General features: G+C 44.1%; 1 long non-coding RNA gene across 1 annotated transcript; it reads right to left on the reverse strand.

Moving 5' to 3' along the window:
- Positions 1-3,698: 3,698 nt before the first annotated feature.
- Positions 3,699-24,316, reverse strand: LOC115945829 (uncharacterized). The gene is made up of 4 exons (XR_004550107.1): positions 22,643-24,316; positions 21,829-21,913; positions 18,158-18,300; positions 3,699-4,084 (listed from the first exon to the last, which is right to left on the reverse strand). It is a non-coding gene; the product is annotated as an uncharacterized lncRNA (long non-coding RNA).
- Positions 24,317-25,492: the final 1,176 nt, after the last annotated feature.

Consider the following 25,492-nt stretch of genomic DNA (forward strand, 5'->3'; position numbering starts at 1 on the left):
AGGGTGAGGTAATTAGAAGGGTAAACTCTTCTAATTTGCATGGCTCATGAAACACTATCTTCCAAGCCCTGAATACCACACTGATTACAGCTTGGTTCGATCAAATTCAAGGACAGGAGAAACTGCAGGATGGAAAGCAAGTAGAATTGGCTGCAAGCTGCATGAATACGTGTTTAGAGAAAACTTCTGCAGTGGAGTCAACAGGGAGGAGACCACTTCTATAGAAACCAAATGACTTGGCAGGTATTTTTCCACCCTCCTGTGATTGCATATTCTCATTGCAGCACAGCCAGGTCAGGGCATGGCAGCCTGGAAAGAAATGTCATGCCTGGCTCTGTCACCTCAAGGAGCATCATGCCCTGCAGTGACTCTGACATAGAGGACAGAATTACGGTTTCACTCTAAAAAAAGCAGGGGAAAGCCTTGCCTCACTGTAAAGCCAGGCATGGAGCTGTCTGTGATGACTGTAATTTGTGTGGCTATTCTGCACCTCGGCCAGCAGCTCTAGGAGAAGCAAGTAAAGGAGTCAGGTAGCTGTAATTTTAACACACAAGAAAAGCCAAGCTTTGCTCTAATTTTCCCCTAAAGCTCCCAACGTCCCTGCAGCAGTGAGATACTGTTATTACCCACACAGTCTCCTTTTCTGTTCCCCTGACTTCAGAGCACAGAGCTCTGCGAGCATGCTGGGTCCTGGGGTACAGGACTGGGCTCCCATCACTGTGTAACATCAGTCAAATGAACATCTGCATATTTTCCTCTAGCTGCTCTTTAAGTTTCCTCCCTGACTCAAAACTCAGCAAAGTGAAATCTCCACTGTGCAGAAAGTTTGGGCAATTTATTAATGGTTATGAATGACCCTGAGATCACACTGAGCTGGAGTTGCTATAGGGTGGCCATGCTTCATGGTGCTCTCAATGCCAGAAAGAGCCATGAAAATCCTAAGACTCCATCCCTCAAGTCCAAACACCCTTGAAATACCACAGAGATTTAAATATTGCTCTTACCACTAGTGATGGCCATGAAATTACCTAACCAGGTGATCTATATATGGTATAAAGCTCAGGTGAGATATTCCTGGGGTCTGATGTAACAAAGCCTCGAACAACTCTGTACAACTAGAAAGAGGTTGAAGAGAGCAAAGTGGTATGAAACAGAGCTGAAGAGACCAAGTCCTCTTTGACCAAGAGGTGATGTTGCTTCTGGAGAGCCAGCTTGGATGACAGCTCCAGATTTTGCCTGGTCATACAACTCTTCCAGCTCTACAAATCTCAGAAGGTCTCCAGTCACTCAACATCCTTATGAGTTTTTCTGTTATGACATGATGAAAGGCAAGGCCGGTGCTCTTTCCAGTGGTGTCAGAAACCCCATGAGAACTCATGGCCACCAGGATCCTCTTATTACCAAACCTGGTGAGAAAACAGATATATTGGGGAGAAGGTGTTGGCTTAAGGAGATATGACTAAAACTTTCTTCTCAAACTTCAGGCTTGTTTTTTGTACCAGTTATGAATGAAGATTGAAGTTGGCTTTTGTTCTATTGATTGAAAAGGGGAATGATATGTGAAACATAGTGGAAAGGACGTGAGATTTTTACAGAGGTGCTCAGATAGGATTGATTCATCATCACTGAGATTTTAGAAGTCTAAAGAAAATCCATACAAAAGATAGGGAAGGTTTTTCAGATCTCAGACATCATCAAAAACACTGCTGCTTTTTGAACATAAAAACTCCACACACTGTAAGGAGCCTTTGGATTCCAGCATTTTTAGCTGAACTACTCTTACTATAGATTTTAGATCTCCCCTCACAGTACCTGTCCCTCATTTCATCATTCTTTTCACTATAAGAAAAGCAAGAAGCAGGAGGCTCACAGCATACAGTCCTGCCACTCACTGCTCTTTGTAACATCTTCTGAGTATATTTATTTAGAAAGAAAGTAAAATACTTTTGATAGTGAGGAAAATCTAGAAAACAGACCCTTGCAGTTACACAGTCCTGGTCCTTATGCCAGCTTTGTGCGATGGACTAACCAGACCCTGGCAGTCTATCAGCAGTCAGATACAAATCCCAACCAGATCCAGGTCCCAAACAGATCCAGCCTGACATTCAAAAGTCCCACAGGCTTACAACTTTACTTTTTCTTATGTGATTGTCTTTCACTTTTGACCTAGTACATATATTATTAAAACAGAGTTTTCTTTGGGTAGTAATTTCTCCACCACCCTGTTAGACTCTCGAACCCATGTACACCAGGGATTGGTCCAACAAAACTCACACTGCAGCACTGCAGTCCCCTCTGTTTTTAGTCCCCTCTGCCTGTGGATTTGCTATGGTAGAGCCACACCACAGCTGCCTTTTCCTTTGATAAAGTTTTGCAGCCAGCCAAGTCTTAGGACCACTCTGATTTTCTGCAAGCCTGCTATTCAGCCAGTCTTCCTGCCCTTCCCTGTGCTATGTGAGGGTATGTGCTAAAACCAGTCAGCTTTGGAGAGCACAAAAGCAGAAGAGGTTCATAATACGTTTCTGTAGGACTAGATTCACAAACTAGTTACAGAATCCCTCAGCAGATCAAAAGCTATTTGTACCTAAAATGGAGTAATTAAACCCAGCTCACAGCACAGTACGATTCTTGGATAGGTGAGATTAGCTGGATGGGTCTTGCCCTACTATTAGGCTGTAATCTGAAACTATGTCCAAGAAGAGCTGAACAATGACATTTGTGTCTGCAGGCATCATTTCTAGTGGTGACCCTGGAGTTTATCTTGGCTGAGATGCTTGGGGTCAGGGCTGACCACAGGAAGCTGCCATGTTATCCTTCCACACCGATTTCTCAGGTGGTTCAACACTACCACCTCTGAAAATCCCAAAAGTATTTCACTGGCTTTGCTAAGGGGGTAGTGGTGGCAGATCCTGTTGGCAAACAGGCAGTGCCACAGGCATTTGATCACTACTTTTGATCCTCCCTCTAAGGCAGCTCCCCTCAGATGAATTCTAACTTTCCTACTGCACGCTCTCTTTAAACTACACCCCTCAACAGCAATAAAAACGTGTTGACAAACGAGTGTGAAAAAGCTAACTAGTCCAGCAAATGCCTGATAATATGTTGGTTTCCTTAGTCTCTAATAATAAACTAAAATCTAAGAGGCTTTCGTCCTTTCTAGCACTTTTAGACTGTATTTCTTCTTCCATTACCTTGGTGAAGATACAGAGCAGATGATATTCAATTCAGGTGATGAGGAACCATAACAGGGTTGTTTTTCTGCTGTTGGCAGCCTGGCAATCAATCACTGCAGCCCCATGGGAAGAGCTTTCTTCTTCCTGCATCCCTGGAGAAGTGCCCATGACATCGAGCCTCCAGCAGCCTCTGCTCTCCCATTCCCAACCGCACAGCACTGCAGGAGCTTTGGGGGGGCACAGTCACTTCACAGGTAGGCTGCACACACCTGAAAAGGACTCACAGCAATCCCCAAAATCCTCCAGAAGATTAAGGGACAGGTGGCACCCACTCAGGTCCCAGGGGTGCCGCACTCCTCCCCATGCCCCAGGGATGCCCATCAGCCTGCCCATGTGCTTGCAGCAGTTGTCAGCCTCCCCCAACAGCTTCAGGCTCTTTCACTCCAGCACTTATTTGCAATATCTACCAGCTCTGACTATTTAAAGCGATTGGAGATTTACATCAGGAGACTTTAAATATAGAAGTAATTTTGTGTAAACTCTTGCCTTTATTGCTGCAAGGAGAAGGGAGGGAAAAGCCTTTCTTTTTTTAGACTTGGCAGGAAACAAGCAGTTAAATAAGTGAATACTATAAAATGAAAATCTTAAAGTGATTACAAGTATGAAAGGAGTGAATATCAAATTGAAACAGCCATTTAATCAAGACAAAGTACAGAAATCCAGCAAGTGGCCTCTTTCCATGATCCCATAGAGATGCAAAAGCAGGCAGCTTACTGTAGCATTAACAATCTCAGTTGCTTGCTGCTCACTGCTGATACCCCAAAGTCTTCCACCCTTTGCAGCTTTTCACATGCAAAATGCCTTCCTTTATGGATCACCCTTGATGTAAAGTGGCTTTAATTATCCAAGAACTGAAATAAAGATGAAAAAGTAATTGCATTTTAATTGCTTTAATAATGGCTGCACTGGCTTAAATACTGAAGGGTAAAGATTAGAATACCTTTATGTTAAGATGCCTTTCCTTCAAACACAGCTTCTTTGCCTTTTGTGCCAGTCTTCCCTCACCCCATAAACATTCACATCAGTGTATGTCACATTTATTCCTAAACTCCAGAGGTGGTTTGGTGTGTTAGACAGTGATATCTGTACATTGGAGCTTTTTACCATAAGCAATTTTAAGGTTGAGAGATTTTCCTGTGATGTACCAATACCAGACTTCTCAGCTTGAGATATTTGCTTATCCCAAGCATCTGAAGACTGGGCAATAACAGCCCTTTGGAGATGGGTGACGGCAGTGGGAGGTTGCAGTGATGATGTTAAATGGTGGGGAAATTATGCTGTAATGCAGGCAGCTCCCCGAGCCTGACAGACAGTATGGCTCTGATGGCCCCTGCCACAGGGAACCTTGGATTGATTTTCCTTGTTATGTGCAACGGGCACACAAAATCCCCAGGATTTTGGAATGGGAAAGGAGGGCATTGAAGAGGATTTGTTTTCTCTTTGCTGTACTTTATGTGCCCGTTATGCTAAAGCGTAGGTGGAAACAGATCCTGCCAGTCAGCTGCAGTGGTGGGAAGAAACCTTGCCAGGCAGCCTTTGGCAAGGAAGCTTCAAAAGCCTGACCTATGCTGCCATACCAGCACTTTGGAAATGAGTGTGAAAGTCATTGTTCAATACCCTGTATCATCTCTGAAGGTCTCAGCTGACGGGTTTTCCTTCCGCACAAGGAAGATTTCTGCTTTTGTTGTCACCTGTCACAACAGGAGCTTTAATTCCTCACACCAGTTTCCCACCGCAAACCAGAGCACTCTCTCCTGCACACAGTTCCAACACCCAGCAGTGTCAAGTCAGACAGAATAAACTCAAGAAAGGTAAAGATGCAAGCAGAATATAGAGTGAGGCTATTGACTTGGTGTGCCAGACACAGGCTGGACTTGACTCCAGATGTGAGCTGAACAATAACAAAAATCTTGTACTTTATCGCCTTTTAAAGTACCTGGAGACATGTCCAAACAATTGCTTCCAGTGAATGATTTCAGGCAGTCATTAGCCTCATACAGAGAGAATAACACATAGAAATAACAGGCCAGTCTACTGTGAGTAGAAAAAAGTTATCAAAACAATTTTTAAGAAACACTGTAATGTACTGGGGGGAGCAAACCTCATTCTCTCCCCCTCTCCCACTCCCTCTTGCTATTCCTCTTCTCTCACTGGTTATGACGCTCAGTACGAGTTCAATACTGATGGAGGTTATGCTGCATTTTCATAAGCAGTCCAGAGGGAAGCCTTGAGGTTATAAAGCTGTTATTACTGGAGTAGTTCATTTATGCTGGAAGAATCATTAATTCAAATTGCAAATCAAAATGGAAGCAAATTCCTCTATTTATTAAGCAACTAATTTCTCATTTAAATTAAAGCAAAAATAAGCCAGATATTGGCTATGCCTCAGCAGACTCCTGCTCTGTGAGCATTAGAAACCACAGCAGGTTGGACAGACCCAGTTCCCACCAGGAGCAAAACAAGAAGTAAGTCACAATATGGTCCTCACAGGTGCCCAGTACACCTACGGACCTGATGATGCTGTTACCCTGAGCTGACCCCTCGGTGCAAAACTGACACGTGAGGAACAGCACAAAAGGCTGCTCTGGGGGGAGATGAAGCCTATTGAGAAAAGAGTTTGCTATGCTAAAAGCAAGAGTAAAGTAAATATTATAGACATTCTTCAGCCCTGTGTAATGGGAATACTGCCATAGTTAAGGCTGAATTGCAATTTGCATTCAAAAGTAGAAAGAAATTACCGTATTTCACATTTCAATGAATGAAATTCATCTAATGAATTAGCATATGTTGCTGTGAGACCATTTCCAGTTTCAGAGGAAGCCAAATTTTGTGCACAAGGCTTTAAAATATTTTCTGTTTTTTGCAGAAATACTCTCAAACGTTCCTTCTTGAGCCATCTCCTCTCTTCCCCCACACCACTGAGAAGCCCAGGGGAACCCCCAGATTCCTGGGAAATTTTGTGCAGCCTCTCCAAGCAAGAAGACCCGTGAAGCTGTCTGTAGGCACATCAACAGGAATGTGTATATCTGCCCTGAGGAAAGGGGACAGTGTGGGGCCAGGTCAGGAGAAGAAGCGGCAGCTATGCAGGGCGAGATGAAGCCCACCATGAGCAGAGGGGCAGACTACCTCATCCAGAAATGCCACCATGCTTCTCCCCGGGAAGCCTGGTGCCCCTGAAAGCAGTGATGCTTTATACATAAAGTATCCTGTAATGCTATTCATCACTGGTGTACCTACGAACTCCTCAGATAGGAGTCAACCAGCACAGACCTTTGGCAACATGAGACCTTGTGAGCTCTTCCATGCTGCAAGGACCCAAGGCTGGTCACCTCCCTCCTATCTTGCTGCAGCTTCATGCTCTGCTCCCTGCAGGATAATTCTGGGACACATGGTAGGGTTTCAGTCTCACTTTTAATTGGACACATTAGACTTGAATATAGAACTTAATAGACCAGAAGGAAATAGGGCAGGTGGGGCCAAAGGCCACATGATCTTGAAGCTCAACCCATGCCTGTGCTCCTCCATCAAATTTAGCACCTCGACATGAAAGATCTCTGCCACTGATTTAAAGATGCTTCAAGCACAGGTAAGATTTTCTCCTTCTGCATTCAGCTTAGATGTTATGGCTGGTCAGACCATCTCTTCTGGGCTGCAAGGATAAAGGTAAAACTCATCTATGTGCTTCAAGAGCCTCTAAAGTATTTTTATAACACTCTTAAATGACAAATCACCTGTAGTAATTGCAATGTTTTCAGGGCCACCTCAAAAAAGAGTGCTGCCATGATCCAGCATGGCTGCAAAGCTGGACTTAGTCTCACAAAGCCAAGCTTTCTCACAAGGTACTTGAGTTTCCTGCTCCTTCTTCAAATGCAATAAATACCATATTTTTACCATTAAAAATTCAGCACCTACATTGCTTAAGCCATCAAACCTATTACAAACAAAGTGCTAGCATATTTTAAAGTAATAAACCAAGCACAGTATCTAACAGCGAGGCCACTGCATTGTTCTTGGAAAGTGCAGTAGGAGGATGAAATTACATTTGTGACAAGGGATTTCACTTGATTTGAATATCAGCTCTATTAAACAGAAAATAACAAATGCATCAGCTCTACACACCTCTGATAGCATGCTGAGGAAAGTATTTGGTAGGGTCAGTAGGTAAAAACTGAGCACAATAATTCTCCTCATTGCTGTCTTCATGGGGAGCTCCAGAAGTAATATGCATTTACAGGGAAATTTAACAGAGTCTATGGAAATTTATTCTGTGAGAATTTTCCTTTCTTCCATGGTAGTTGTTTGGATTTTCTTTCCAGGTTCAGATTATGAAAATGATTATTCAGAGGGGAAAATAGCATTGTACAGATGCCACTTTGCAAACAGTAACTTCAGGAGGAGTAAAATGTTATCATCAGAGAACATGGCAATTTGATTTACAAGTGAGCAGACAGGAAAACGTGACAGCAAGAGAATAAAGATCAGCTCTCAGTGTGCAGCACCTGTAGCACTGCCATGGGCTGACAGTGCAGCTACTGCAGAGCCTCCTGCTGCACTTACCAGCTTGTGCAGAGTCTCTGCCATTTGCAGAGAACGCAATGGTCTGTAGAAGGTTAAGCATGGCAGATATGAAACTAGCCCAGATTTGCCCTTAGCTAAAGCTTCCTTGAGGCTATACAAAGCCTATTCTGCTAAAGGATAATTCAAAGGTCTTTGTGTTTCTCCAATACTTCCTAAATTCATCTTAACCATCTTACGAGAAGTTTAGGTGTCTTTCTAGAGCCCTCTTCACCTCAGCAGGCTTCCACTTCTAAGGCAGAGACCCTTCAAAACCCTCTTTCAATCTGAGCTTCTGCTGGTGACCCTATTCTGTAGCTCACAGACCACCCTAAGGGCATATTATAGCCAGCCTGCAGACAGTTTTAGGAAAGGCATAAGGGAGAACACTTTCACAGAAAGCATCATCAGGCTGTCAGTGGCCTCATTAAGCAGAGGGCACCTTGGTCCCCAGATACACAGGGAGCAGCGCATGGGCCATTAGCAAAACCAGGGCTGCCTGGGACACAGCACAGGCTGCTGTGGGGCTTACAGCAGGATGAGGCTCACTGCCCTGGCAAAGGAAGGGGCAGAGAGCAGGCAGGTTAATTAGTTCATCTTTTTAATTAATTTACCATTGCTAATGGGTGTCACAGATATAGTCCTGGATTCTTGCTTATCTGACAGGGTACATTTACTACATGTCAAATGGCAGGATATGATTTCCCAACTATTTCTGCCCATATGTGCACAGACAGTGTTCCTGGGAGCTGTGTCTAACTGGTAGAAAGTATTTTGGTCTCCAAGCCTCATCTTCCCCTTTTCAGACTGAGCACTAATCTGGTCTCAGGCAGGCTCCTCTGTGCTGGACTGTGATGTGCTCTGTGTGCGTTTGAGTGTGCTGCTTTGCCTCTGTGTGCGTGCACTGCTGGGGTTTCTTGTTGCTAGAAACAGTCATGTTTGAGGCTGCCATCTTTTCTTCCTTTCTGCTCTCTTTTACAAAGGAGGGAAGGAGCTGTTCAGTGCCTGTGGTGGGACCTGACTTCAGGCAGAGCTGCTGAGGGGGCAGGAGCTGATCCCAAGTCATGCCACATCCCTTCTGACATCAGGCTGCCAGTGCCAGTGCTGCTCCTGCCACAGTCAGACTGCAGCTCTGCTGTTTCTGCCCTGATTGCCATCCTCCCAAAGCACAGGCACTTGCTTAGGTTGAAGCATAAGGGGAGTCTCACTGAACATAAAGAGATGCACATGGATTTCAAGTTAATCCTTTGGACAAATGTGTGCAGGAGCAGGCTTCTGCTCTGCAACCAGCACAGCCTCAGGAGGCAGGCTCTGAACCCCCCTAAGCTGTCACACCACCTATATTAATTGTACCAAAAAAGAACAGATTTTTGCCCCAGAAATTAGCAGCTCACCACACTGAGATGTCTGCCACGTTTCCCAGCAGCTGAGGCACTGTGATTGCTTACAGGTAAGCCAGTGGTGCCCTGGATCTGTACTTCAGCACTGGGCTCACATCACTGGAAGAGGTTAGGTTAGAAATCCAACTTCAAGTGAAGAATGGCATTTCTGTTTCTTCCCTGCTGCATGAGGGGAAACTGGAGGAGAAAGAAGAGGTGAGGGAATCAGACCTGAGTGCTTCCAGCAATAATAGCAAATGTGGGCAGCACACCCAGAGGGCTCCACAGCATCCATGCAGAGAAACATGTTTGAGCCAGAAAGCTAGCCACTGAGACTGTTGAATCAGCAGGGAATATTGATGTGATTAGCAATGATTTGATTTGGAAATCAATAGGAAGGAGATTGTTTGCTTGCTTTGTCCAATTTAGTCCATGAAATACTGGCTTCAATACAGGGAGAAATTCAGCCGAAGCAGGAAGGGGATTTTGAGGAGGGGTGGAGTGGGGTGTGTTTGTTATTTTATCAGACATCCGTCTGGATTCTAGCTGGTGAAAACTTGAGCATTCAATCAAGTGTTTTATGTGTGTCTATAATAATCCAAACAAAGGAACAGCTGACAGCTCATGATCATTTAAAGATAGAGCAATTTCTATTTAGCAATCTTGTGACTGCATTTTCTGTATGTACGTGCAAGGCTTCCTAATAGTTCTGTGGGGTTTGTTGCAGCTTGGCTGCAAATGAAACACTATGAATTTACAGGAAACCCAGCACAAACACTAAGTCTTTAAGAGGAATATTAAGAAGCCATTCTCCTGGGTCGCAGGGCGAAGAGGCTGCATATGCACAACTATTAAAGGCTGCCAGGTATAAATTGTTGGGTTTATATTCTAACCCTAGGAGGAGTGATAATTCATCACAGGTTGCTTATATTAGAAAGAAGCATTTCTTAAACTGTAGTCACATTAAATTACCTCTTCCACTTTAGCTCCAGGGAGCTGGTTCTGCCAATAACTCCTGGGAGCACTGCAAGAACTCTGGGTGGAATTTCTGCGGTGTGGGCTGGGAAGCAGACCAGTCGTTGATAAGTGATCTCTCCTACATTAATGTTTGTTGAAATAGGTGAAAAGCTCCATGATGAAATCCTGGACCCCATCTGAGGGTCTTGTTCTGCCACATTAATTTGGCTGAGTAACCACTTGCTCCACAGAAACCACTATTAAAAGTCAACACAAGGAAGAGCAGTAAATGACACAGCAGTGATGAAAGCCTGTCAACTTAGTATTGCCCTCGGGAAATTTATCCTCCTTAAAAGCAGCAGCTTTGTCAGTTATGATGTAATTCTTTCATAACTCACTGTGGGAAATAGAGGTTTTGTGTGCCCCATGCAATCCAACAGGTTACTCAGATACCCATTAAGTGCTCAGTCTCTCCACTTACTTACTTTGGAGCTGCAAGGCTCTCCCTGGTTTGAATCAAGATGGGATGTTCAACACCAAGTCAATTGTGAGTAAGCGCGACAGCCCTGCCCTTTGCACAGGTCCTTCCTACAGCCTGCGATGGGCATGGACTGAGAGGGTTGCAGGACCCAGGCTGTATCAGGCACCTCTGCCTACAGCAGGAGAGCTTCCTTTCCTCCCTCACAGCTCTCAAGGCAGCACCTCTCCTTGAGTACTATCAGAGGTCTGCTCTCTGCTCTGCTGCTGGAGGCTGTGTGAACTCTGCTGGCCAGAGAGCTGAGAACTGGCTTACTCATCAGCATAGAAAGGAGCAGGACTGCCTATACAGCTTATTGGAGACATGGCTATCTCAGACACCTCCTGTTGAGACTGCTCACAGACATCCCTGCTTAGAACTTATCCCCTTGCCCTTTGCTGTCCTCAGGACAAGTTTCTCCATGTAGTTGCTATCCTTAGAGAGGAAAACTTAAACCTCCTCAGAAAGTCCTTACCTTTCTGATCCAGTCCTTGATCTACTAGAAACAAAATGCCTCCTTTTGAAGCAGAAAATCACGACTGCAATGCTACCACCACAATTTCAGCATGACCATGTGGGCCTGGACTTCTTTGACAGAAAAGTCCCACCAGCTGAAGATACCTCAGTGCTTCTGAGCAGTGGGACTGCTGCAGCTTTGTTTTCTGTGCCAGAACACATTTCTCCTTCAAACAGCTCAGGAAAGTTGAAATAGCTACAGACCAAATGAAGTGCCAAAATATCAGCTTATAGACGATGCTCTGCTGCTTAGAACAGATTAACACGTTTTACGTACAAAAGCAATGAATGGAAACATTGAGTTACTCTATATTTAGACATTAGGCAATACCAACATAATCCAAAGAAAAGTAGGAGAACAATCTTGCAGTGGAAAATGCCATCAGCAGTGAGGCTGAGCCCAGACTGCAGCAGTTAGCAAGTTAAAACGATTACAGCAGTTTGGGCTGAGATCACCTGAGACCTCAGAGATTCTTTGCTAACCTTTTTTCTGCAACTATATTCTTCACACAGTAGACAATTTGAGTAGTGATTCAATTCACTGCAGCCTCCTCCATGAGTCATTACTGAAGCAACTCCTAAGCAAAGGTTAAGCATTTTAAACAAATGGCTCTGCCTTTTGAGATGGGATGCAAAACCCAGCTGGCCACAGCTAGGCAATCAGAGAAAAGGGACTTCAGTTCTCCCAGGTGAGATCCATCTACAACCACTGATGCATTTCTATTTCAGGAATTCAATGCTACCCTTTTGTCTCTTTGTGCACCTATTCAGTGAGGCTCTTTATCTCTCTGCTGTATTTGTAATATTTATTCACATTAAAAAAAAAGACCTAGAAGACCTGGACAACAGCCAGAGCTTTTTCAGATAAAAAATACCCCTACCAGTAAAAGTATTATCTGATTGGAGTAGTTCTGGCAGCAGGGGAGACTATTCTCTCTCCTGTGTGTGGAGAAGGAGAGTTCTGGTGTTTCTCTGCATTATGGAAAGGTGGCCCTGCACACAGGAGGGCAATGCCAGGTGGGTTTTTTCTATCTCTGTAATATGCTCACCTAACAAATCACCTGAAGAGCTGTCTCTTTCACTTTTATTTCCTCAGTGTGGATGGAGTGGCAGGCACACAGTACAGCCTTCACAGCACCCCATACCTCCATTGTGACAGGGTCTTTCAGCCTCTGTGCCTAGTCTGAGCCTGCTGAGAGCTTTCTTTTGCCACAGTACTGATCCAAAGATCTGCACCCATGAGGATGCTCTGCACTGGATCTGTGTCCAGACTACAGTCCTGGGGACAATTGGCTCTGCAGCTCAGTACTTTGCTCAGTAGCTCTCTGTGCTTCTATAAAGGCCCAGTTATACTTAATTCCAACAGCATTCAAAACTAATACCACCACTGCCTGTATGCAATAGCTGAGCCATATCCAAACTTTGTGTGTGTGAGAGATAAACACTACACAGCCTCGTGGCTTGCCTATTAAGGTGTTTGCCCTGTTGTTCTTACCAACATCAGCACTGCTGACAGAAAGCAAGCAATGCATTTTAATAAACCTGGAGTGCTGTGTTTGGTTTCCCAAGCAGCTCTGCAGGCAGCTCAGCAAAAGGAACCTACATGCTGCTGCAAACCAGGCTTCTTTGGGAAGGAGGATGGAGAATAAGCAAATGTTCCTGGGGTTCAGATGAAAAATCTGTGCGAACAGGCAATCCCTGAAGCAAAGGCAACTGCAGAGCTATTCTGATTCAACAAGCCTGGGAACACTGAATTTCTTCTCCTGCAGAGTCCAGGAAAGGGATGAGAAAAATTCCCAGTGCCAGTCAGTGGAAGTATTGGTTTTGAGAACAACCCATTACTAACTTTACCCGTTGTTCCAATACCACCTGGAATTGTTTGCTAAAACTAATAATTCTTAAAGCAAAATCATAGAATCCTAGAAAGGTTGGTGTTGTAAGGGACCTTAAAGATCTAGTTGCAAGCTCCCTGCCATGGACAGAGACACCTTCCACCAGACCAGGTTGCTCATAACCCTGACTAACCTGGCCTTGAACACTGCCAGGGATGGGGCAGCCACAGCTTCTCTGGGTAATCTGTGCCAGTGTCCCACCACCCCCTCATAGCAAAGAATTTCTTCCTTATATCTAAATTTACCCTCTTTCAATTTAAGGCTATTCCCCCTTGTTCTGTCCCTACAGGCCCTTGTCCAAAGCCCCTCTCCAGGTTTTCTGCAGCCCCTTTAGGCACTGGAGCTGCTCTCAGGTCTCCCTTTCAGGAGCCTTCTCTTGTCCAGGCTGCCCCAGCCCAGCTCTCTCAGCCTGGCTCAGAGCAGAGCTGCTCCAGCCCTCACAGCATCTCCATGGCCTCCTCTGGACTTGATCCAGGAGCTCCACATCCCTCTTGTGCTGCTGCCCCAGGGCTGGATCAGGGCTGCAGGGGGGGTCTCCAGAGCACAGCAGAGGGGGAGAATCCCCTTCCCCTTGACAGCCCCACACACAGGGTGGGGTGGCTCTGGGCTGCAAGCACACACTGCCAAGTCAGTGAGCTTCTCATAGAGCAACACCCCCAAGTCCTTCTCCTCAGGGCTGCTCTTAATCCGTTCTCCTCCCAGCCTATATTTGTGCCTGGGATTGCCCTGACCAAGGTGCAGGACCTTGCAGTTGGCCTTGTTGAACTTCACTGGCCCACCTCTCAAGTATGTCAAGGTCCCTCTGGATCCATCCGTTCCCTCCAGAGTGTTGGTAGCACCACACAGCTTGATACCATCAACAGACTTGCTGAGGGTGCTCAGTCCCTGTCACGGACAAAGACGGTGAGCAACGCCAGTGCCAATAAACAACCCTGAGGAACACACCTCCTCTTCCACTATTTGTACACCTCTAGAATTAACTGGCAGAGGTTCATTCTCTATCTCCCTCCTCCTAAAACACTTGACAGACACTTAGCACCCTGTATCACTAGATGCCCACACCCTGATTGCATCTTTTCCCCTTGCCTTGCCTTCCCTTATGAAACTAAAAGAGGGCTCCCCCCACTCTCCCCTCTTCGCCGTTACATTCCTGCCCTCTAATGGGAAAATCGAGCCTCGCAACTTCCCTTGCAGAGGAGAGGGAGGAAAAGCCCCGAAGCGTTGAACGCAGTTAATTCCTGGCAGTGCAGCCGCGGCTGTGCCCCGCTCCCCCCTTGCACGTGTAGGCGAGGGGAAGGCTCCAGCGCCTCCGCTGCGGCAGAGCCAGATGGCAGGAGACAGAGCTTGGAAGGCTCCTATAAATATTTGTTCTGCTCAAGCAAATATGCACTTTTTCAGTTTCTCAGCCAGTTTTGAGGAGTTTGCACCAGAGGCTTTATCACAAGATTTCTTGGACCTCAGAAGGGGTTTATAGGAGATGGTTTCATTTAAGCAGAAGTTCAGAGCACTTTTAAAAATGTATTTAATTTGTTTTCCTGAGGGTGCAAACTGCAGGATTAAGGGGAAAGAGAAAAATCCCTGAAGGAGAGTAAAACCAAATGGTAGAAATAGGAGGCCAGAGCTTGCCACGTGTAGCCAGGATGGAGTGATGAAAGTTTAAACACTAAGCAAATTTACATAGACTAATTTCAAAGCTACTGACACACCAGATTTACTGGAGAGCTCCTGTGAAATGATGGAGAGCAGTGGGTCTTAAAAACCTCAACACGTTAAATTAGAGGACTAGTTATGTTGGAAAGAGCACATTGTATCTGAATAAAGGAAGCCAGATGGGCGACAGATCTTTTGAAGGCTCCTATAAATATTTGTACCTTTGTTTCAGTGTAAGCTGTCCTGCAAGATCTTGTCCTGGCAGCTCCATCGAGCCATTGGTGCCACAGGTCAGAGCAATGCCAGTAGCCACAAGCTGCTCTGGCAGCAGCAGCCCAACTGGTGAGTGCTGAGGAGCTGCAAGGATTCAGTGGTTCCTTCAAGCAGTTTTTGAAAGCAGCTTTCACAAGCTGCAGCTCCTGTATTTACTTGGTTAATTCCTTCCAGTTGTGAGCTGCTGTTAGAGTTTGTTTTCATGTTTTCAATAGTGGGGAAAGTGCAGAACAAAACAAACAGTGTTGGTTCCTTTCCAAACGGAATTTTTCATTCCATTACAGTTCTGCAGCTAAAAGCACTGAACTGCTGAAAAAAGATCTATCTACATCTTATCTCAGTGACTGAGAAAATTCCCATTAAAATGAAATCTAAGCAAAGGTGATTGCCAGCTGCAAGTTAACTTATACTGAAGCAAATCATCCCAGCATCACTCCCTCTCTTTTTCCCTCTAAATATGTTCTTTCTCGAACCACTGAATGAAACCAATTTGACTTAAAACCCCACAAACCAACCAGATAAACACACCATGGTGTGCTAGAGCTGCTAACACAACTTTCTGACTGCCTCTATGCAAGCTGAGAATAATATTTTCATTGGAAGTCAGAAAGATTTAGTTCATGGTAGGACTGCCTGAGTACAATGTCCCGAAGTAGATGGTGTTAATGCTATTTTAATCCATGGTTTGGCATGGATCCTGATGTGTCACCAGCAGACGGATGGGAATGCAGTGGACCTCTGTGTGCCTGCGTGCTGCACATGGCACTTCCCAGAAGAGGCAGAAGAGCTTTAGTTCTCGGGGCTCACCAGGTTATTTTCTGCATCAGACCTAGCAGAAAAGAGGATGTACATTGACTGGATGATGTCTTTGCAGCCCTGTACCTCCAGCCCATTTCATGCTTCACTGATAGTGAAGGATGGGCACACCTCAGCTTTCCTTCCTGCCTGTTCACCTCCATGCCAAAGGCGTGCAGGGCTCTGCAAACCCTTTGATATGTGGTTGTACTGTGATAGTGAAATTTCAAAACATGAAACTTCTGAAGCCCAGATCCAGGCCTGAACCCAAGCCCTACATCTCCTTGATGTCTATGAATGCCTCCCAGCACATTGCATGGTCTAGACTAGAGGATTCCTTCAGATTCTCTTCAGCCTTATTTTCTTTGATCCTTCCAATTTCCTATCAAACCAGAAACTTCCCATGCTGATACAGGTACAACTCCAGCCCCTTTAGAAATTCTTGCAGTCTCCATTAGAGATTCACAGCCCTGAATGAAGTGCAATTGGTTTAGCACAATCAATGGACAGCAAAGTTTGATCATTTAATCTCTTTTGTTTTCAGTAATGCAATTCCCCTTCTGGAGTCCTGCCTATCTAGTAGGCATATATTCTTCTATGTCCTGGTCCTCTCCCACCTGATCACTGCAACAGATGCGGTGTATGGATTAGACACTGGATGTCCATTGTGCCTGAAGGAGGGTGGACACAATGTCAGTTATCCAAAATGCAGAGTGGGAGGGCTGGGAGGTGTTGAATGTTTCACATCCCTTGCATGTTTTCTCTTAGATGTATTGCAAGAAATGAGATCAATTCAACTCTTTTTTTTCTACAGACTAGTATAAAGAAATACAATCCTCTTTGACCATCCTGATAACACCTCCGCAGCTGGCTCATTATAACCTATTGTGAAGCATTTCAAAATATGAACATTTCACCATATGGGTCAGGAATAATCCTGTTGGTATGGATAAAAGGTACCAATGCTCAGTTATACAAATGTGTGCTAGCTGAGGAATGTGCCCATCCACACCTAAGGCATCTTTCAGTGCAAATCAGTAGCTTCAAACCTGCCCAGGCAAAAAACAGCATAAGAGTGATGGGGCAGACACATACCTGCAGTGGCTGGAGGACAAAACCCCATCACTAGGAGCAAATTTCCCTGCTGCAGCCCTGAGAGCTTCCTAGCAAAAGAGCCCTTGCTGTTACATCTGTAATTACATAAATCCCTTCGATGCATTTGTGTCAAAACCATTGATCAAGAAACAGGATTAATTAGACCTAATCCACACTTTGGAGGCACCAGAACATATCATCATGGCTCAAGGGGTTTAGGGCAGCAGAGTGTATGTCTCAGCAAGGCATCCTTAATTTTATCCTGATGATTTTGAAGGTGTGAATGCACAGAGAAAAAGAAGAGGGAGGAAAAGGAAAAATAGCAGCTTTGCAAATGTAACTCTACTAAGGTGCTGCCAGCACAACTGAGTTGTCTGTGAGCAGTCTACAGTGACTGTACCTAGAGAAACTGAGTACACCCTGAAAGTTTGTGTCTTTGAGAAACTTTGAAATGTCATGGAGGCACCAAATTACCTAAGTGCAAGCATGTCTATTTGATTCTCCTGGAGCAGGCAACTGGGCAAGTGCATGGGCAAAGGGCTAAATAAATCACCTGGGTTGTCCAATGGAAGGAAAATCTGGGATCCCTGGCAATGCTCCATCCCCACCACTGTCCTTCCACTACACCACTGCAAAACTAGAGAGAGCAAGAGGGCAGGCACAGACAGGAGGAATAGGGAGCTGGAAAGTGCCCCAGGTCTTAGGCTCTGAAGAGTTCAAGAAACCAGAGGAATCTTAAAAAAAAAGCAAGAAAACAAAACACCACAACCAAAAAAACCTCAGAACAACAAAAAAAAGAGCTAAGCAGCAGCTCCCACAACAAAAATGTTATTCCCAAATTAATGAGATTTAGATAACCTCCCTCTTTAAAACTGGAATATTCCATTTTAAATTGGACAAAGACAAAAATCTTCATAAATAGCCTATTAAGAAACTTCTGCTGCTGTTTCAGAGTTTTGGTCCAATGCAGTGCATGAAGGTTGCCATAGCTACGAGCAGATTTTTAAATAACTGTTTTTCATCAGAGCAGCTGCAATATCGCACAGAGACGAGGGTGAAGTGGGGAGGCTGGAAGGAGTCAGACCAATTCTGAGCTCCTAATCAAGCGACTCCGAGATTTTCACAAACAGAGCTTAGCAACTTTTAATGCGCTTTCTGCTTTTTAAAGACAATATTGCCCTTTGTTGTTTGGCAGCGCCCCAGCCAGTGCTGTCAGCACTGCATGAGGGCTCAGTCAAGAGAAAAGCTTTGTTTTCCTGCTGGGAAAGATAAAAATTTCCACTGCTAAACCCCTACCATGGTGCAAGTGCCCAGGCACTGATGGACGTGCTGCAGCCTCGGGTCTGTTCTGAAGGGCTGTGTGAACCAGTTGATGTGCCTAAAAATGTCACAAGAACCACAGATTTCTGCATCCAGGAAAAACTCTTCCTTATGTGAACCTGCAGAGGAAAACACAGAAAGGAGGAAATATGTAAAACAAGTGAACCTGTAAAATGTTAACAGGAGGCTTTTGAGGTGGGTCTGATTTAGGTGGTTCTGCCTCTGATGGTGTTTGGTGATCCGTGGGCATAAGGAGGCACTTTCCTCTCCTCTAAGAACTCTCCCTGGCAGGAAGAGGCAGAGCAACTTTCTGAGCAACAGTGTAAGCAGATAATGGACATTTCTGTACTATGGGCAACTGTTCAGAGGAGGTCTGGGCTTTAGACAACACTGACAGCATCCTTCATACTCAAGTTTTTCAACCAGTGATATTAACTATGGCAAAATTCCTAGAAAACTTCAAATAGATTTATTTTGTGTCCTCAGCCAAGTACATCCCTGTGTCCCAGTCCATAAAATGAGAATAAATGCAGAATAAAATTTCTCACAGGAATACAATGAGATTCAACTCCAGCACAATAGTAATTGAATTGCTATCTACAGGAACTGGAAATGCTTGGCTGAGCCCGGGTGTTTTTCTAGACAACAAATTAATGATTATTATTTAATACACTATTATGAATCTGAAAGAATCATCCCAGTGATGATTATTTTTGTACAAATTGGTTCATTTATCTCTGATCTGCTTCTAAGAGGTAGCTCCACAGCACAGTGGAAATGCTGCCTGCTGCTCCAGCAGTGATGCATGAAGGCTGGTGGTGCTCTGCCATCACCCGTACAGCAGAGGAGTTTACAGGCAAGCTACAGATATTAACACATACAGACAAATCCTCTGGGATTTGTGTTTGTATTTCAAATCTGATTTTAGAATTTCCTTCACATCTTGCAATGGAACAGCTTCCTTTCCCAAAAAACTGTGTTCCAAAATTGATAGTATTTTCAATAGGTAGTAGACCATAGAACTTTTGTGGGGCAAAAGAGAGGAAAACAAAAGGGTGGAAAGTCAGAGAAAGGTTTTTTTTTTTAATTAAAAAAAGCTAAAGAATCTTATCTTGGCAGATTCTTCCAACAAATGACATTTTTTTACTAATTCCAAGGAATTAGTCAAAAATTTCCAAGTATTCAAGGAAGAGTTCAAGGCCAGGCTGGGGGGGAATTTGAGCAATATGACCTAGTGTAAGGTGTCCCTGCCCATGGAAGGGGGTTTGGAACTGGATGATCTTTAGAGTCGCTTCCAACCCAAAACATTCTATGATCTGTAATTGCTGGGGCAGTGCAAGTCCTATCTTTAACACAGAAAAGAAAAAGTGGTGAAGTTCCTCATTATAGAAACTAATGGGAAGCAGAAACATCTCAGTGCCTCAGTTAGATAAAGGCATAGCCTGCTTCAGCTGGCTTTGCCCAACACTCCTCTCCAGGTTGGTAGTGAGCAGTCAGACAATGGAAGATAAGCACAACCACCAGAAAGAGAGCCCACCAAATATCCTTCACAATAACTCTAACCTAATGTAAATTTTAAAAGTGTGTCTTTGCCAGTGCAAGAGTAGGCTACTACTGCAGAGTTAAAGAGGGATGCCAATGAGAAGAGGTTTCTCTACTTAAGTGCATGTGTCCTGCCAAAGAGGTAGACCTTCCAAGCTATCTTTAGGTATTAACTTTTCTCATGTAGTGGTTTTTTGAAGGAAAGAGACAGGAGATAAAAAAGGACAACCTGCTGTGTGTCTGGGCTGCCACAAAAACAGAGTATGAGTCATTGAAAACTAGTGACCTTAGTCAGCATATTGCAACTCCATAGCTTTTAAGCCCTGCTGCTTCTTTCCCAAGGCAGATGAGAGGTTCGTCAAAGCTGTAGTTTCCATATATACACATGCACACTCACGCTCATATAAAAGTGCTGTTGCTCCCAACTGTGCAGACATCAGGATTACTGAACCTGACATAAACCCATCATTTCCCTGGAAGTGAATAGGGATTCTAGCCAAAATGAAGAGCCACATTTAGCAACAGCTATCTTGTCTCAGGGTACCAAAGAGCACCAAGTCCAGGGCCATCTCTAGAGCAACATGCAATAAACAGCTACTCATTTGAAAAGACTTAAGATCATCTGCTGAGAATAAATGCCTGTCTGCAGCCTGCACTAATGCCTCTCATCAGCATTCACTGGACAAGGCACACATGGTGTAAGAAAGAAATGCAGAGGCTTAGAGAGAAAATGATGGGTGGGAGGCAGCAAAAGGGAGCAGGCTTAATGCCACAGGTTGCTTTCTTTTCTCACTTTACCTGCAGTGCAAACCACAGGAGCATCTACAGGGCTGTTACTGCTGCAGCAGCTCCTCTCCCTCTGTCTGCCTCTGTCCACTCCCCTTGGTGTTGCTCTGCTATTTTTTTCCATTCTGCTTTTGAAGCGGTACACAAGCCCATCCAGCACTCAGGAGGTTTGATTTTTTCACCAGATTCAAGCACTATCTCATAGCAGGGAGAAAAGAGTCCTGGGGGATGAGCTGGAGAAAAGAGGAAGAGCAGCACAACCCCACCATATGCAGGGGAGGAAAAACAAACCACAAGAGAGATGCCCCAGGAGAGGCCGGGAGGGACTGAGGACCAAGAACTGGGTACAGAATGTCAGCCAAAGGGGCTGGGGGCAGAAAACCACACAAACAGCAGCAGAAGGTGACACTCGGGCATTCCAATACCAGAAGAAGAAGGGTGTAGGTATCTGCCCTCATTTGTTTGCTGTGAATAACAAGCAGAAAGCCACCAAGTGCAGAGCAACAAACATGCTAGAGAATTTGGGGCTGCTTCTCCATTTTAGGTGTTTGGACTCTCAGTTAAAATGCAGGTAGCCTTGCTAGTCTGCCAGAGCTGCACCAGGTGATTCAGCCCATTGATTTATACAGAACAAAATAAACAGAGTAAGATTATAGAATAATAAGCACCAGAAGGTGGCATAGATCAGCTTGAAAAAGATAAGGGTATATTCTTTCAGCAAATGCTTTACTTGCCCCAAAGTCACGTTACAAATCTAGAGCAGCACTAACAAATACAGCTGGATTCACCTCAGTGATTCTGCCAACAGGAAAAAAAGTACAATGGAAAAATCAGAATTTCACTCTGAAATGAAACATTTAGAGGACCAGACTGAAGAGATCAGTTTTGTAAGTCAGGGAACAAGAAAAGATGAGAAAATACTTCAGAAGAGACACAGTCATCAGAATTGTGATGCTTTCACTTCTGGTGCTTGTGCACAAAGCTGGTGAATTCAGTAAGGTCTTGTATCCATTAATACACGTAACATGTTCTACATCTGACAGAGCGTCAGGAAATGAGTCACTGAATCACTTCAGCACCATGACACTGCATTACTTCAGTGTGCTTAGAGGCACGTAGCCTCATGCAGGCTGGCTGGAGTGCGAGCTGCAGGCTGAGGCATCCTGAGGACTGCCCTGGCTACAGTGAAGTAGAATAAATCAGTGCACTGAGAGGAGCACAATTAGACAGACAGAAGGTACATTGGTTTGAAACTGCATAGTAAGAATACAGTTCTGCTGAAAGACACGGCACTATCAGTCTGCAACTGGAGAACTTACCCGATTTGAAGATCCCAAGAATGTCCAAAAAGAAGATGCCTTGTCAGCCACAGGGCAAGCAAGGTTCGAAAGTAACTACAGGAGCCTAAAGCAAAGGAAGAGCACACTGAATGATTTGTCACTGCAGGGCTGAAAGGCAGACTTGCTTCTGCTTTCAAAATAGCTCTGCATCTAATCATTTTAATCTGTTCTCTCCCACCCAGCAGGAACTGTGGAGCACAGAAAACACCTAGGCAACTTTGAGACAAAAAAAGCAAACTCTGGGAACAGCTCTTTCCTTCACCATTTTTTCAGGTGAACGGCTACAATCACAACATATACTTTTTCAGAACAAAAATACCAATTACTTTTTCATTACATGTGGGCTGTGCGACTGTTTTCCCACATGCAAGCCCAACACTGATAAAGAGCTGAAGCTCAAAAGCTAGACATAAGTTTCATGACGTTCACCTAGGCGCAGGCAGTCTGTGGCACTCGGAGATGTTCAGTGCTCTTCACATACAACTATCAACTCTTTGGTAGTGATATCCTATTTGCAGTTCAAAGGTGTGGTGCTCTGGTGTGTGAATTTGTAGGGAATGAGGAACCACACTCTGGGGGCTCACCATGAGAACCCCCTCACCCTTCCTACAAGTATTACTGCAGGCACAAGCCATTATCAGCGTGACAGCCCTGTATCTGTTCCCTCAGATGATGGTGACTTGTTCACCCCTTCATCTTTTAACTACTTCAGCTTAATTCAAGATAACATCAATTTTGTTATTATTAGTTCACGACTTACTGTGGACTTTGAGAAAAAAAAAGTATTACTTACACCATATTTTGAGGGTTGCCCTCAAAGAGACGGGACTGCAAAGACTCCTGCACCAAAGACCATCTTGATTTCATCAGTGACCTTGTGTGGTTACCACTATAAACACATCGTCTTCTCTGCTGCATCACTGCCTGAAGGCTGGACTTCACAGCGAAGGAAGTGGATGAAGTTTTGTGCCTTCAGCCATCTGCTATCCACCACGCTGCCTGCATTAGACATCCTGTAGAACTATTCTGTTCCTCTTCTTCTGCAGATTTTTCTAACTCTGACCTCAAACTTTGTTTCCTCTTTCTGACAGGGATGATAGAGGAAATGAAAAAGTGGGACTTCATCACTCTGCTTTGTGCATTCCTCCCTCTTCTTTAATGGATATTCGCACAGCAGGAGCTGCTGAAACTGCTGAATTCTTCCAAGAACTGTAATATCTAGACTAGTGAGCACAATACGCTTCAGACAGCCACAAAGAACATCTTCAGCACCTAGAATAAAAACTTATATGAAAAGCACTTCAGTATGAAGGTACATCTGTATCCACAGGCAACAGTGATTGTATCTGATTATTTTTAGTGTAAATACATTTTCAGAGTAAAAGGCACATGACAGTTTTAAGCTACTTAGCTGAGCACACTGCTCCTGCACCTGTGGGATTTTCATATTTCTATGCTTTTGAGAGCATTGCACCACAGGGATGAGATCAATGTATCACTTTACTGAGCTGGAAAAATGTAATTTAGAAGGTGTTATTATTGCAGGAAAGAGGTGGAAAGCTCATTAGCAGTGATAACTCTTTACATGTTTAAAGACCACAAATATTATTTTCCTTATGCCTGAATGAAAAATTTTAGCATAGATTCTCCAATAAAAAATACATTAGCCTGTGACTTAAATAAATCCCCCTATAAAGGGATGCTTGTGCTGCTGAGCTTTCAAACAGCACTCACATTGCCATCACTGATTACACTAGAAACTCCCTAATCCAAACACTCTGGGAGCATATTACCATGTTCAGGAAAGCAAATGTGTGTTTATGTAAGGGTGCTGGCAGCTGGTGCAAATGCATATTCTTTACAGTCGCAAGCCAGATATTTTTCTTGCTGACAACGGATATTTGGCAAAGCAAAAGAAACAATAACTGCACAGTAGTGGTACCAGACAGAGGAGGTTACAGCACATTATCAGCTGGGAAACTTGGTGTTCAAATGGGGGAGATCCAGGGTTGTACTGGTCTAGTGAAGTTCACCACAGCTGCTCATAGGAGCACTGCATCACTTTGCACTATTTGGGGACTGTCGTTCAATCAGCAGTATCTCAGGATTTATAAGTAACCTTGATAAAATTGAGAGAAAAGAACGGAGTGAATTAAGCAGTGAATAGCAACATAGAGCCTATCAGTTAAGGAGAGATTCAATCACCATATAGCTATATAACATGAGAGAGCCTGGCCTTCACAATGAAACCTGCCTGTTAAAATGATTCACATCAGTTATTCGTTCTCTCCTACTTGCAGCTATCACCATCCAGAAGAGTCAGTGAATGATCAACTGCTTCTTTGATCTCCCGTGTGTATGAAGACAGAAATATCCAAGCTGAAGAACTGAGCCCCATGGGTCTGACAGCGGATTCAATTACAACCCATGGAATTCAGTTCTCAAAGCTGAGAATAAACGACATTCATTTTAAGGCTGTCCTGACGCACAGTAGTATCTCATACTCCTGCTTGCTCTCTCCAGTGACTGGCTGCCTTCCAGGTGCTGTAAAACACAAGAGTGAAATCTTCACTGCAGACAAAGCAACTCTACCCAGACTGTAGGTCAGATGCAGAATAATGGCCTGAGGACATATATATTGAGAAATGGGCTATTTTATATTTCCCTCTGGCACCAGAAGTGGCCACACACATACACAGAATGTGCCCTAACATATAGTAGAATTCTTAGTAACAAAAAAACGTAATTTACAGCCAAGGAGTATAACTGTATCCCATTTTGCACTTTTCTGGAAGCCTTTGGGAATTTCAAAGAAGTAGGTTATAAATTTTCTTCCCTTTCTTTTTTTAATACAATGATACAGGCAGAGAGGTGAAACCTTCCACAGACACACAGCAAGCTTCGTTAACAAAATAATCCATCCAGAAGTTCAACAGAAGGAAATGTGCAGCCAACCAGAGTTGTCAGAATCTGGGTGGCAAAAAGGCCAGCAGAAGCCTTCAATGTTACAGCTACATGGTTATGCCCTGACACAACATGGGCTGATGTGACAACCTCATCCCAGGGTGACAATCTCACCCAAAGGCAGGAGGGTGAATACAGATAAATATCGTTCAAATGCACTGAAGATCAAAGCTGACATCTCAGACAGGAAACACCTCGTCGCTTCTGACACAGCCTGAGAGAAGTCACAGATTTCATTAAACTTTAGAGCCTAAACTCAGAATTTTGGAGGAAAAATAGACTGGTTAGGATGGTGGATGATGTATTCTTCTGTAAATTAGCTGTCATGTTTGCACAGCACCATGTGTAAACAGTGTCACTTCAGTTATAAAAAAAATAAAAATTTCAGATTTATTTGGAACATTTTAAACATATTTCTTGGTGGTCCAGTGAGAGGAGGCACCACAAAAAAATCCCTTTGGGTTCAGTCAAACTAAATATTTGGTCGGTAATAAAATACTTGAGGTCAAGGGGATTTCCGATTAAACTTTTTAGCCTTAAAAATAAATTTAAGTCAATTTACTCAACAGAATAGTTCAAAGAGAAGGATTTTTTTTTAGTGTAGCATTTCTAAATTGTAGATAAGTGTGATTTTTTTTGAAATAACAATGTTGAATGAAAATTAAAAAGCATCAAGGAG

Source organism: Melopsittacus undulatus, chromosome 10 (assembly GCF_012275295.1).
Source record: "Melopsittacus undulatus isolate bMelUnd1 chromosome 10, bMelUnd1.mat.Z, whole genome shotgun sequence".
Classification (NCBI taxonomy): domain Eukaryota; kingdom Metazoa; phylum Chordata; class Aves; order Psittaciformes; family Psittaculidae; genus Melopsittacus; species Melopsittacus undulatus.